Source organism: Gossypium arboreum, chromosome 6 (genome assembly GCF_025698485.1).
Source record: "Gossypium arboreum isolate Shixiya-1 chromosome 6, ASM2569848v2, whole genome shotgun sequence".
Classification (NCBI taxonomy): domain Eukaryota; kingdom Viridiplantae; phylum Streptophyta; class Magnoliopsida; order Malvales; family Malvaceae; genus Gossypium; species Gossypium arboreum.
The window spans coordinates 140,030,522-140,038,933 of NC_069075.1; the positions used below are offsets into that span (position 1 = coordinate 140,030,522).

The 8,412-nt window shown below is 30.5% G+C and overlaps 2 long non-coding RNA genes across 3 annotated transcripts; one reads left to right on the forward strand and one right to left on the reverse strand.

Annotated features, from left to right (window-relative positions):
- Window positions 1-4,497: 4,497 nt before the first annotated feature.
- LOC128293961 (uncharacterized) lies at window positions 4,498-5,356 on the reverse strand. The gene is made up of 2 exons (XR_008284121.1): window positions 5,239-5,356; window positions 4,498-4,803 (listed from the first exon to the last, which is right to left on the reverse strand). It is a non-coding gene; the product is annotated as an uncharacterized LOC128293961 (long non-coding RNA).
- Window positions 4,757-8,096, forward strand: LOC108455704 (uncharacterized). 2 transcript variants are annotated; one of them, XR_008284122.1, is made up of 5 exons: window positions 4,757-4,996; window positions 5,082-5,121; window positions 5,202-5,498; window positions 5,613-5,784; window positions 7,728-8,096. It is a non-coding gene; the product is annotated as an uncharacterized LOC108455704 (long non-coding RNA). The 2 variants fall into 2 exon arrangements; XR_008284123.1 differs by lacking the exons at window positions 4,757-4,996; window positions 5,082-5,121; window positions 5,202-5,498; window positions 5,613-5,784 and adding an exon at window positions 7,182-7,275.
- Window positions 8,097-8,412: the final 316 nt, after the last annotated feature.

Genomic DNA, 8,412 nt, shown 5'->3' on the forward strand with positions numbered 1-8,412 from the left:
TTGAACCATAGTCACCATCCCAAAGTCATACCCCAATTCAACCCAACGGTAGAGTTAACGAGGAGACCAAGCTATCGTTTGATGGTTTCCCATTGTAACTCTGATTGCGTTTGCGGCTAGGGTGAGCAAAATTCAATTAGAGTCTTGCCCTTAAATTGTATCTTTCTCCTCATCAGCAATATTGAGTCTTGTTGGATCATCTTCCATTGTTTTTTTTTTTTGATAAATCCTTTCTTTTGGTATGATTTGAAACCCTAATTTTTTTTGAACAAAAACCTTTTTTTATCAATAGAACAGAAAAAAAACCCAAAGACGTGTTTAGACTAAGACGTGTTTAGACTAACTTAAAGATTTGATATTTTAAAATCATAGAGAAATATTATTGCATTTATACCGAGTTTGAATCAAAGTTGGTGAACTTATATTTAGTATGAATTTTAAAAAAATAGACATATATATTTATTATTTAATTTATAATGATTTATTAGGTCAAGTGGTTTTAGAAAGTAAGGTATCAGGACCTCGTTTTTATAATCCAAGCCGTAAATATTTTTATAAATATTTATCGAGTATCATTAAGGTAGTATTAAAATTTCGCATAAAAATTTTAACATTTCGATAGCTAAGTAATTAAAAGAACTAAATTGAAAAAGGTATAAAACTTCCGATTATAATAATTAAGTTATTAAATGGCTTGATTACTAAATGATAGAGAACTTAAGAAACAATTACACCTAAAATAAAAGATGAGGCGAAAAAAAATATAAAATAAAGTCATTCAATAGCAAAATTGTAATTTTGGTGAAGTTAAAATAAAACAAATTAGATTTGGATAGTTTTCTAGACATTTCTTCTTCAATTTCGGTTCAAAAACAGACATAGAAAGAAGTTTAAGTTGGTTCTTTAATTTTTGCTTCTTGTGAGTTTAATTCTTACCCGTTTCTTGTAATTTTTATGTTTTTGAGATTGTTACAATTAGGTCTAACTAAACTTTACTTTAATTTTTATTTTATTAAAAATTTTGAATGTTTCCATTGATGAATCTATATGATTTTAGTTATTAAATGATGAATTTGAGATGTTGGTTGATATTTAAAAGTAATTTATCAACTAATTTTGATGAATTTTTCGATTAGGGACTAATTTGTTAAATTAATAAAAGTACAAAGATTTAATGTGAAATTATTGTATAAATGGGATGTTTTGAATATCATGAGCATTTGGATAGCTTGGATTTGTATTAAAAATGGTTAATTTGCATATTTTCGGCTCAGGAACTAAATTAAATAAAAGTAAAACCTTAGGAGAAATTTTGTAAAAATGTCAAAAATAACCAAATTGCATGAAATGAATTGTTTTATTGTTTAAATTAATAAATTGAATGAAATTATTAATTTAGATCAAGATTGAGTGGAAAATCAAAGAAAATAGAAAATTACCAAAATACCCCTGCATCTTGGTATTTCTGCAATTTAGCCAGGAAAGTTCATATGAACTGTATTTTGTATAATTTTGATTAAATTGAATGTTAATTGGTGATGGGTATTATATATATGTGTGTGTGTGTTCTATTGTTGGAATTGAATTATTATTGGAAATATATTATCGAATTTAATACTCAGTTTGGATTAAACGCGAGATTTGAGTACATTCGTAAATTGGTGTATAGTGGTATTGGAGGGAGATATCGGCATATTACCCAAGTAAATCGGGGTTTAGCATTTGTTGCGAACTCTTGTGTTTTACTTCCTGTTTGGAGTGATTGGGTGGATTAGCTCTTAGGAGCTTATGTTCAGCTTTTTTGAGCCTCTATTGGTGTGTTCTGGTGAGCTAGCTCTATGAGCTTCTATTGATGATGTACTCTTATCCGTAAGTCAATCTTCGTATGGAAAATCTCGATAAGGTAAATTGTTTAATGAATTTTAAAGATTTGTTAATTATTGAATATTGACCCGAACATAAATGAAAATGAAATATGTTGTGATTAAATGAGATAAATGAGTTATGTACTCATGAATTGAATATTGAATGGCTAATGCCAGTGTATAAACAATTGTGGTTTGGTATGTGAATAGCTATTTATACAGCAATGGTGTGAATTGGGACATTGTTAATCAAATAAAAGATGTTAGCATGTGCAATTTGAGTATAGTATGAAATAATGTTGAAATAATGTGTTAGTATATATGATTTTGATTGGTTTTTGACATGAATGCTATATGATATGAAATGTTTACATTTTCTGTCTGTTTGATTTGTAAACTCTGGTAATGCTTCGTAACCTTGTTTTAGCGACAGATTCAGGTTAGGGGTGTTACGGTTGGACTAACAAATGTAACAATTCGGGAAAAGGAAAATAGTTTAGGTATCACTTGTGACTTATTAAAAAAAAAAGAGTTTAGATATTAAGATGGGAAAAAGAGTATAATTTAAGTACCAATTTGTGGATTAAGCCAATTATATATAATGTTAGTATATTTTATGTTTATCTAAGTTTAACTTGATCCGATTTGATATATTTGTCTAAAATTTTGTTTAAATTAGTCCATATTTGTAAATGATTAATCTAAACTCGTTTTAGATCCCTTCAATTCTTAATTTAATATTTTATATAATTTTCTTAATTAAAATTCTAAATTTAAACAATATTATTATACTATTATATATTTAATTTTATGTCATATAAATTACATAATATATAAAAAATAAAATAAATTGCAAATGTATAAAACTTATGGAGGTGGGCTTAAACCTTAAATATTAAAGTATGGATTCAACTTATATTTTAATTTTTATAGGTTATTTATTGTATATTATTAAATTAAATTGCTTTCACATTAAATTTGTTAGTATTCAATTTTTATTATAGTTTTATGTTTATTTTTACTCCACTGTAATCAATAAATAAAATTAACTCTTGTTATATTTATAGTAACCTCCATATTCAATTTTTTTAGTAAAATATTATTTAAGATAATAAAATATATAATAGTGATTTTGAAAGCAATTTAAAAATAACAATTAATTTTATTGAATAGATAAATTATCTAATATAAAAAAACTTGATAATTTATTTTAAAAAATTATATTAAATTTAAAATAAATAATAACATATATAATATATAATTAAATAAACAAAATTTTATTTAAGTTAAATCAAATAGATACATTATCTAATTAAATTTTTATTTAAAATTAAAATTTTGGCTATCTAATTAAATATTTATCCGATTTATTTAAAAGTATATTATTCATCTAATCTAATCTAATTTATTTAATTAACTATTTAATTTAAATAAAATATTATCTATATAATTTAAGTTCGTAAAAATAATTAATGATGTGTCAACAAATTACTCATGCCACTTGTGATAATAGTGACTCCTTACTTGTAAATTGGATGATAATGCGTTCTAACCTATGTATTTCTTGTTATTGTAACAAAAGATATCAATGAGCTAAAACTCATTGTTTACGAGAATAAAATTTTAAAATATATATATATATATATATATTTAATTTAGTTCTTAGCGATTATTTAAATTTAAATAAAATAATTTATAAATGTTATATTTTATATTTATTATTGTACAATAGAAATTGGTATATTCATATAATTATTCAAAATATTGGTTACTTTATGCAACTATTTAATCTATTATACTAAAATATGATTTATAATAAGTTAATGTACATGCAATTAGAATGAATTTCAATATTATTACAAGTCTAAAGTAATGATTTAATTTGTTATACCATAATAAAGTATATAAACATAAACAATAACTCAATTGTTGAGAGTAATGTCAAAATTCATAACCCTCTTTAAAGCTTATATTTAAACACTTTATCGAGATAATGTTACCTTTAACCTAATCATCAATTCGCATAAACTATAAGAATACCAATTATAAGAATAAATGTCCCACATCTAAAATATTTAACTAAGGCTGCCTATAATATTCTACTCTTTGTTGGGTCATATCACATCATCAGTCAAGGGTTCCTTTGTTTTTTCTCCTTGATATTCAAAATCTACTGTAACATTAGCATACGGATGGACCGGAGTTAGGGTCCATGTTGTTACACTAATTCATAGTTGGCATGGTTGAGTTATATTTTTTGCACTTTTTATAATATTTACAATTGTTTTAAACATGATTCTTTATATATATATATATAGATTTTCTTCAATAATATTTTATTATATTTTTTCCTTTTAATAGTTAGATATATACAAAAATAAAATGATAAGTTTATATAGTAGAACGGACGGACAAAATATTATTATGATCGTTCTATACTCACCATACAAAAGAAAAAATTTACATTACCATTAATTTTTTAAAAACCAATTCATTTTCAAAAATCATTTTCTAAAATCTAAAATTGAATGTATTAACAATTTTGAGGGTATTTTGTTTGAAATTTAAAATAAAATTTGAGTATAACGTTATATTTTCTTTTGGTACATTAAAATTGGAGAAGACATCAAAGTGATCATTCGATTAGGATACTGTTTTATTATAATAAAAGCATATTTCATGTCTATTTTACTTCATCTTCAATGTTTGTAGCCGAGTAGGATTTTCTATTTATACAACAAAATATGATTATTAGCTCAACAGTGTTGGACTACATTTTTGTACCCTTAGCATTGCGAGTTGTGAGGCCGGTACTAGGGACTGAAGCGAGGAGTAATTAGCGTTGGGTTGGTTCGGCAAAATACTGAAATGGAGTCGGAACTTCATCGGCCGTAAAAGGCCCATCAGGGTGAAAGGTCTTAACTTGAGAAGAAAGAAACTGGGAACACGACACAGAGAAAATTATATTTAAATAAGGCCGAGCAATTTAGAAGAAGAAGAAGAAACAGAAAGGAAGAACATGAACCAAGTGTGAGAAGTAGGAAAAGCAAGTGCAGAGAAGAGAAGAAAGATGAGCAGCATTGGAACTGGGGTTTTTCAGATCGAGTACGCCTCCAAGGCCGTCGATAACAGTGGGTTTTGTTCTTCTTCTTTTTTCACTAATAATTATATACACATTCTGCTATTGTTAGGTTCTCAATTATCTTTATTTTTCAGAACTGTAATTGGAATAAAATGCAAAGATGGGATCGTTATGGTATGCTTCTTTTTCTTTTACTTTGATTGCTTATTTTGAATATAAAATAGTTTCGTTAAAATAGATATTGCTTTTTCAAGGGAGTGGAGAAGCTGATCGCATAAAAAATGATGTTACCTGGCTCTAATCGTAGAATCCATTCCGTTCATCGTCATTCCGGCATGGTATTCCCTAGTTTCCTCCCACTTTTTTTCAGCTTTTAACTTCAATTTATTGTATCTTTAGCCACATTGTTATTTGTCAATGCTAGCTTTGGATTCTTAGTCTCTCGCTCTCTTTCCCCTGATATTGGATGCTCGAATTTAGGCAGTAGCTGGATTAGCTGACGGCAAACAAATTGTGGCCCGTGCTAAATCTGAAGCTACTAGTTATCAAAGGTCTTTAATTATTTTTCTCCTGTACATCAATTTCTTAAATTCAGCTTTAATTATGTTGTTATGTGTTCATCTAATTGTAACTGTATTTTGGTGGTGGTGGACCTGGTGGTTTAGTGTGTATGGTGAACCCATTCCTGTCAAAGAACTTGCTGAACGCGTTGCAAGTAATGTCCATTTATGCACTCTTTACTGGTGGCTCAGGCCTTTCGGCTGTGGGGTAATTCTAGGAGGTTATGATAGAGATGGACCCCAATTGTACATGGTTGAACCGTCTGGCATCTCCTATGTAAGTTCATTTCTTGCGAATGGGGCTTCATTCTTCTTCATTTTTCTTGTTGCTAGTTCTATCGGTATATTTATCATTTAATTTATAATCATTCAGGTAAAAAGTTTTAAAAATTATTTATGCGAAATATTCAATATGAGTTGGGTGTGAATTTTAATATTAGAAAATGACCCAAGTTTGAACCGAATTGGGCCCGCAACACTTAAGGGCCTTATATGCTTACGGCTTAAAAATAGAACCCAATAGTCAACTCAAAATTAGAATGTTCTAAGGAAGCTAAACTATGCCTAGGTCGGGGCCAGCAGATTGGATTGCAAGAAACGTGGAGCCCATGAAAACCGCAAAAGTTATTGACCCAACCAACAACACTCCTATATATAGCGAAAGGCCATGCATATCATCCCATTACCCAGAAACTAAACCCTTAAACTGAAAACAAAGCACGAGGGTGAACCATGAGCAGCAATACTAGTAATTGCTCGAGTTATTTTGATGCACGACACCGAGATGGAGAGATCAAGGCCTTGTTTTTCCTCGATAAGACACGGCGGGATTCCGAAGATAGACGCAGGAGTGATTTGCGCTTTTTGGATCTGGAAAGAGGTGAAATCAGTGACATTTTGAGTAAGATCCCACCTGATGTTTATAATGGTTTCTCTGTGGTTACCTGTGGGAACCACGCTTACGCCATTGGGGGGAAGATGATCTACCGTTCAACAGACCATGTTTTCGCTTTGATTTTAAGCACGCTGAACGTGGGTGGAGAAAAGCTACTTCTATGCTGTACTGTCGGGGTTTTCCCGAGGCTCTTGCTGTAGAAGGAAAGATTTACGTCTTCGAGGGATCTGGTGTTTGTTTTGGCGAGGTTTACGATATAAGTGGGGATAGTTGGGTTCCATTGATCACCCCTTCTATTGCGGAGTATTCCTGTTCTCCTAGATTCTTTCCGATCTCGGATTTTGGTGCACTTCCGTCGCGATAGATCTCTTTACGCCTATTACTATAATGATAAATCATGGGTTTGCCTCGATCCAAAATTTCCTTATTGGTCTCGCACAGTGGGAATCGCGGGCAATGTGCTGTATGTTTTCTATGAGTTTTGTGACGAGACCTTTTGGAAGGCGTATGATGTGCAGGATAAGAAATGGTTGCCCCTCAAGTGGTTAACAGAATTTTCATGCACCAGTGGGTGCTCCTCTGATTCATTTGGGTAATGACAAGTGGTGTATGGTTTGGCACAGCTATACCCTTAATTGTTTTGAGTACCTTATAATCAGAATGTGGTGCAACAGGCATGGAGGGATTTATGCAGCTGGAGATGGTGGACATGGAACCTCTGATTCATTTCGATCCGCTGATCATAAAATATTGATGCCTTAAATGAAAGTTAGAGCCTCCTTCACATCATGATTATTTCTATCCTTAGAAAGTGACTGATTATTGCATTTGCCAATGCTGTTTGTCATTATATTTGGTTTGCTCTAAATGAAGGTTAGTGCTATCATAATTATTCCTATCCTTGTAAATTGACTTATTTTTCATTTGCTAGTACTGCTTGTCATTGCATTTTGTTTGCTCTTCTTGTCACTAAGAAGCTGATAATGAGCCTTGAACTTCCCGTATAAAACTTGAGTAATGCTAAGGTACAAAGAAGTCGAGTTGTTGTGTGAAAATGTCTTCCTTTTTCCAAGATGAATGAGTGGACTCAGTTTTGTTAGGACTATGTGTTGTGCGATCTGCTTGTTGTTTTGGATGGGTACGAGGCTCCTAGCACCTTTAGGAAACTAGAACTGAAGTTCGTTAGCTTTGGGCAGAGAATTTTAACCAAAGGCTTGCTTTACCCCAAATAGTTGCTTCTATTTTGATGATTATTGCATTTGCCAATGCTGCTTGTCATTATATTTGGTTTGCTCTAAAGGATGATTTTTTTCCCTCTCTTTCAGACCTCAGCCAGAACGCATTGGTGTATAGAGTAGAGTATAATGATGAAGCATACTGAACCTTTAAACTAGACTACACAGGAAAAAGCAGACTTCCAACATCGATGCTGCAAAATACAAGCACATTCAAATATCATTTTTTACTGCTCTTTGGTCTATTTGACTTGCTCAGAATTGCTCTCTATATCTTCCTTTATATGACTCCAGATTATATTTCCTCAAATTTTCAATCCGACTGAACCTAGTTTTGCTGCTATTGACAGCTTTAGGAAGAGCACAAAGTAAAAGTATAATGTATGCCATTGTACTAAAAGTGTAACATTTTGCATGTGCTTATATTGTTATAAAGTAATCAATTTTTAACAGTAGAAATTGATGGAATTTAACACTTTGCTCTTTAACTTAATGTACAAAGATAAATTTGTCAATTTTTTGAATAGAAGGAACAAAATGTAATCTAACTTCTAATACAAAGGTTTTCTTAGTACTTTTACTGAAGAAACATACCAAATTTTCGAACATACAAATAATCTGTTCAACGATGAACTTGAAAATAGGGTTGGTTTTACACGGACAATTGGTGCACTTTAACATGGAATTTTCCAACAATGATTATGAACATAGCCAATATGTAATCCCCCTCTACTTGATCAAAGGTTATATTATGCCTCAATTTAGATTTTGGATG